Consider the following 6710-nt stretch of genomic DNA (forward strand, 5'->3'; position numbering starts at 1 on the left):
ACTGTTTGCCCTTGGTCCTTTCCACTGGAAAATATCTCCTTTATCCATTGTCCTTTATGGACATCCCTGAGAGGATGCCCCTTCTGGAATTGAAGCACCCCTCTTCCCTTTGGACATGGTTTTGGGCCTAAAGTTTGCCTTAGAGATTACGCATTCCCAGATCCCTGTTTGCCAGGTGTGAAGATTTTCTCTCGATACGATTCCTTTCAAACTGATTGGTTTGATTCCCGGGATCTCTGTGAGCTAGTAACCATCATCAAGAATCTTGCTGAGTCCTTGTCCTTGAGTCTGGACCTGGTCCTTGTGGTTTTCGTCTCTTAGCTACAGGTCACACTTTGTCCATTCCCCTCCCCATCAGCTTCATGGCTTCCATAATGGCCTGTCTGTGGTGATAAGTCAAGCTTAATCTGTCCCATGCCCGCAGAGAGAGATTACCTCTTCAACACTCGGCTGGCGCATGCTCCAGTGGCCCTGACCAGATAGTCAAAATCCCTGAGTAGGACTGACTCCTAGGCTTCAGCCCCAAGGAGATGCTTAGGAGAGGAGGGAGGCAATCACCCAGCCACTCATTCTGGCCAGCCTGCAGCTTGCTCTACTCCTCACCCTCTGGCCATGGTCCATGATTACACTGAGACCACATCACCAAAGTACTCCTGAGGGGAGTCTGTCAGTGGACACTGAATTTGTGGGCCCTCTGAGAATTTGTATAACTTGGGGACTGTGGGCAGAGTCTTCAGCCTTCAGCAGGGCCCCCAGAATCTCTTTCTTTCTCTGGATGCAACCTGGGTGTTTTGGATGCAGGGAGAAGAGACCTTTGATCTGATATAAGACTAATGACCTCTGACCCTGGAAGCAGCTCTGGATCCACTATGTGCTCTGACCAGATCTGGAGTCTCGCTTCTGCCTCAGTGGAACAGAACAGGCATGCAATACCCTCCAAAAGAGGGTGCTAAGGACATGGAGATCACAGAACCTCTCTTGAACTTTTTCCAGCTTTGGTTGTAATCTTTGGGCATCCACTGTCCTGACTGCACTTCCCTACATCGTGACACAGCCAAACCCAGCAGGGCCTCAGAGGCTATTTTTGGCCTCTAGGCCTCCCCTGATGGCCAGTATGTCTGCACGATTGTGTTACACAGCCCTGTCTTCTTTGGGAGAGCCAATGAAGGAAGAAACCTCCTGGGCTCACGGAGCTCAGAACCAATGCAGGCCAAGCAGCTGCCCTTCCAGCCTGAGCAACATGGGGTCCACAAAGAGGCGACCAAGTCTGTGCCAAGCGCAGACTCAGAGAGGGCAGAAAGCCACTCTTTTTTTCCCCAGCCCTGATTTCAGACATTGCTATCAAAGTGCTCTCTACCCTCTATCAAGAGCCTTTGATTGGCCATCTGTAGAGGGGACTTTGAACTTCTAGGCTCTGGCCTCCTGCCCTCCAGTTGCCTAAGAGTACAGAGACCCAGAAGGCAGAGTAGGCGGCAAGCCTGGGGCTGCCTTTTCCCAAGGGCAATCTTAGGTGCCCAGGAGAAAATGCACGGACCCACGAAGAGAGCCTGTGAATGAGCCTCAGCTTCTCTTTGACAATTGGACAGAAACAGCCTGACATAGTGACCTTGGCACTGCACCCCCTACAGGAAGCCAGCATTCTGGGCTAGATTCGCTGTATTTCAGCAGGAAAAATCCGTTGTGTCCTCAGGACTTTCTTGCTGCCCCACTGTTGGCACTCAGTGTTCAGATGGGGGCTTTGATTGTGGCTCCATATCTTAACCCAAGTACTCTAGAAAGCAGACTGTAAGGCAAGGATTAAAGTGCTCACACTGTTGTGGGAGATAGAACTCAGGATGGTGAGAGGGGAGAGGAGACGTGAGGCAAGGAAAGATGTGAAGGAATGTAAGACAATGGATTACTGTGTTGGCCCCTGCTTCACATGAGCCATGAGGAGACAGCAGCTCACCTGACAAGGTGGTTTGCTAAGCATATGGTGTTTGCCGGAAGAAACCGCACCTTGGAGCAGTTCACCAAGAGGAGAATTGAGAGGGAATTTATATATCTGTCCCCCTCTCATCTCATGTTTTCCTTTGGCCAAGGTGCACCCCACAGAGAGCTAACTCCACTGCGCTTCTGAGTTGTATCATTTGCCTCCTGAGTAGCTGCTTGGGAAATCAGATCCAGTGGCTTGCCATGTGGCATTTCTACCATCATGTGGAATTGGAGGGGCTACTTGGCATAGGTGAGGTGCAAACCAAGAGAGAGAAAGGAGGTGACTCTAGGGAGTCCAAGAAGGTGCATGAGGTTTGTGACCAATACATCCTACTCTCTCCCACAAGATTCACAGCCAAGGTCTCCAGGCACAAGAACCCCCCAGCACTGTCTGAACTCTAAGCGAAATAAACATTATTTAATTTGGGTGAAAAAAGCATTCAGGTGTGGTTTGGAGGATCAGGCTTTTTCTCTGGAATTTCCCAGGCCCTAAACTCCAGTATCTCCTATTGGATTTTCTACCTCTATGCCTTTGTTCTCGCTCACTGTAGCTTGGGGAGGAGGATCTGGCTTTTATAATATGTAAGACACATGATTATCTGAGCCTCGGCAGTCTAGCTTGCTGGCCACAGGCAACTCTAAACAAAGCTATATACGGTTCCAGTTCTGCCAGCATGGAAGAAAGCTAAACCACAGGACCTTATGGAAAATCTTGAGCAGAGGCCAGAATACTCCAACATACAGACACTTTTCCAGTGTGTCCCTGAAATCTCCATCTATAATTGATGCATGAGACAAATCTCAAGATAAAATAGAAGGTAACCAGCTGATTTGATACCACACCACAGGGATTTCCAACTTCCCAGCCAAAGATCATCAGATTCCCACTGCCTCCATTTCATTTCACTTCTGCCAATTCCACATTCTAGAGACTGTTGTTTGCACACTCCAGTCCATTTCTTTATTCGGACTGGTTTAATTACAAGTGATAGGAACCAACACAGACCACTTGAAGCAAGAAGGGAACTGAGAAGCGTTGTGGTATTACTGACTTCAGGCGGGACTGAATTCAAGAGCTCAAACAAACGTCATCAGGGCTCTCTCACTCCATCTCTCAGGGCTCTGCTTCTCTTTGTGCCTTGGTTCCATTCTCTTTCCTGCCATAAATAGATTTTCTCCATGTGGCAGGGAGAGCTGGGTAGCAGCAGCTTCCATCTCATATGCTCCCAGCACCATGGCCTCAAAAGCGAGAGAGCTTTGAGGGGAAGATTATGATCGGCTCTATTTAGGTCACAAACCCATACCTGAATTAATCACTTTGGTCAGGGTGATGGAGTCCCCTGCCTGGCCTGATGGGTCATTTATTTATCTCTAGGGGGTACGAGGCGGGGGGCAGAGGTGGCATTGTGACTCTCAGCTCCACCAAGTACTTATGGAGTATAAAGACATGTCCTGCATGGTCTGGAAGAACATGTCATTTAGCCTGGATGGAGTATAGGATGCAGGTGAGCGAGTGGTGAAAGTCACGTAGAAGCCAGATCCAAAGAGAAAGTATAAGTTTTATCCTGGGGGCAGTAGGGAGCCATTGAAGGATTTTAACAGAGGAGTGACATGATCAGATTTGGATTTTAGAAAGATTCCTTTGGGCAGCTAAGTGGAGAATCGATCAGGGGACAATATACTGGGATAGGTGGTCTAGTTAGGAAGCTAGTACAATGGTTCTGGTGATGAGGATTAGGAATTTAAAACAGGGAGTGATTTAAAATGTATTAAGAGGTAAACTTTAAGATGTTTATGAGGTAAAACTAGTTCAGTTTAAATGAGGCTGGGAGAAGTCTAAGATGCTTCTCTCTCAGGATTCAGGCTGAATAAGTCACAGGTGCTACTTACTAAGCTAGGAACATGAAGGAACACTGACTGTGAAGAAGATGAGTTTGCCTGTGAGGCATACAAGTAGAGTTGTCTAAAAGGCAACTGAAACTCAAGAGGTAAAGGATGGAGATAGAGATTTGGGAGTCCTAGTCACTCACAGTCAGTGTGTCACCCAGGCTGATTTAAACAGAAAAGCCATTTGTTGAAAGGGCACTGGCTGGGTCATGGGATTGCCAAGCAGGAGACGCAAGCTTGGAAAATAAGCAGGAACAATGGAAGGACAATCCACCAGAGCAAAAGCCAAAATCAGATACCAGACTCAGCCCAGCAACAATGCTGCCACTGTCATTATCACTGGAAACTAGCACCGGTACTCACGTACAACAGCTCCCCGGCATGGAATAAAGCTGACCCTACTATGGCCACTGCTACCAGGATGAGTTCTCCATGGTTCTGTTTCTCTGAATTATTAACATTTCTGGGGGCTACTTGGCCAGGCCTAGGTCACATGCCTCTCTTTTAGTTGCCAAAGAGCTGGGAAAGCAAAGATTCAACCTTTTCAATGTCTGTCATGGAAAGTGGGCTCTGCTTACCTCCAAGACTTGTAACATAGGAAGGGGATTCAGATTCTGGGAGGCCCCAAATTACCAAGGTCTGTCTCAAGTGGGTGCTGTTGAGGTCACTGGGAAGAGTGATAAGAGTAGAAATGGGTGTGGACTGAACTCTTTTATAAAAAAATTTCAATAGTGAATGACAGAAAAGGAGTCTATTAAGGATGCTGTGAAGGAGCCATATGAGGTGTAAGAAGAAACTGGAAGAGCATAGCCCGTACAAGCCAACGGAGGAAAGGGATGCAGGCGCAGGGTGATCAACAATGCCAAATGACATGAAGTGGTCAAATAAGCCTGAAATTTTCTAATGGATTTGGCAGTTTGGAAGTAGTTTGGAACTTTGGTGAAAGTATTTTCGGTAGAGATTTTGGGGAGAGGTCAGATGGTACTAGATTTAAGGAATAAATGGGAGGTGAGGAAGTGGAGATGGAGAATGCAGACTACTCCCTGGAAGCTTGGTTGAAGGCAAGAAAATATGTGCAGTAGTCAGTAAGGTGTGGGATTAAAATTGGATTATTTTAAAGATCGGGCAAATTGATCAAGTTTATATGCTGGGGTCAAAGAGTAAGAAAAAAAGTTGAATATCCGTGAAGGAGAGGGGTAAGTGAAGGAGCAGAGTTCCTTAATTTAAGAGGCAAAAGGGGATGAAATACGTATCACAGTGAAAGGATTAACCTTGGATTTGACGGGAGACCTCTCTACCTCCCAGGAAAAAAGGATGAGAGAGATTCAAATGTTTGGAGGGTGCTGAAAATTGACAGCATCTCCCCTCATGGCCTTTATTTTCTCTGTGAAGCAGAATGGGGGATGGGTGGCAGCAGCTGATGTATGGAAGGACTCTGGATGCACTGAGGGCCCAACAGAGGAGACAATTTGTAGTAGCTCTGTGTGGGTACAAGTTAAGTCAACTTAAGCATTTTATTCTAGATAAAGGTAACTCATAGACCTCAAGGTCAGAGGGCCTCAGGAAGGGCCTGGGAAGATTCCAGCAACCAGACAGCAGTCTCGTCATTTCTAGTCTCTACCTCTCCATGCTTCATTCTCTCTCTGTAGATAGTCTTTCTCCATTTCTCATTCCTCAGAGTAGTTGGGAGGCGGATGCACCATAGCTCCCAAGTTTATGTCTCTTCTACTCAAGAAAGCAGTCCAGTTAAAATCATAATCTCTCAGCCCTAATCCAAGATTCCCAATTGATACCATCTGTGTAGCACAGCTTGGATTAGGAATCCACTCACTGTTCAATAAACTGCAGCCGGGGCCCCAGGGGTCACACAAGACAAATATAGTCCTGAGGCCTGTAGATCTGAAGGGTGAGTGTGGAAAATATAATTCCTAAAGGATGGGGCTCATGGGTTGGACTAACCGAAAACAGTGTCCACTCACGAGCTCAATTCTGTAGGATTGGGTGATTTCCTTTGTCCTGGTTTAGGATGTGAGAGTAGAAAAGGTAAATGACCGGAATGATACAGGGATTTTAAGGGCAAGCATATTAACAAAAATGTGAGTAAAGTAACTGACCATAGGATCTGGACCAGACAGGAAAAGAAGTAAAGCCAGGAAGATACTGATAAACCATGAGGCAGTGGAGATTCATGAGATTCATGATAAGTAGAAGAGCTAGTGGTGTGAGATGAGAGGGGGTAAGGAGAGGAAATCCTGGAAGGTTAGAGAATACTGGAGTTTGACAATTCACTCACTGGGACAGACCCCCTGTGCTTACTTAAAGTGCTAATGTTCAAACACTTCTATGCATGCAGGGCTCCAAAGAGCTATTATGGGGCCCTTGCTGGTGAGTTGTTTTAGGCAGCAGAACCAACTCCTGCCCCAACTACTCTGAATTTCTGTACTCTGAGACTAAGACTATAAGTCCTGTTACTTTATATCCCTCACTTTTTTCACTTATTATAAGCAACGGGTATAACAGACCAATACTGAGACAGTGTTGTGGCCCAGGCTGAGTGGCAAGGTGAGAAGAGAGGGGCATAAAAAGGAGAGGGAGTCTGAAAGAAGATGCGGAGGATATTCTAATGTAAAAATGCCACTGTGAAAATTGTGAGTGAGGCCGGCTCAGGAGGGAGAGATATGACACGTGTTTATATCACTCAGGGCCAAAGCCTTCCTTCTGTGTGCTGTGTCCCGCAAAACAGAGGGAGTGAGAAAGGAGAGTAGATCTAAGACAAGTCTTTCCCCATCCGTGCTGATGGAAATGCGGGGCTTGTGGGAGCCCCAAGACACCAAATTCTGATAAGGATG

This window comes from Equus przewalskii, chromosome 1, assembly GCF_037783145.1.
Source record: "Equus przewalskii isolate Varuska chromosome 1, EquPr2, whole genome shotgun sequence".
Classification (NCBI taxonomy): Eukaryota; Metazoa; Chordata; class Mammalia; order Perissodactyla; family Equidae; genus Equus; species Equus przewalskii.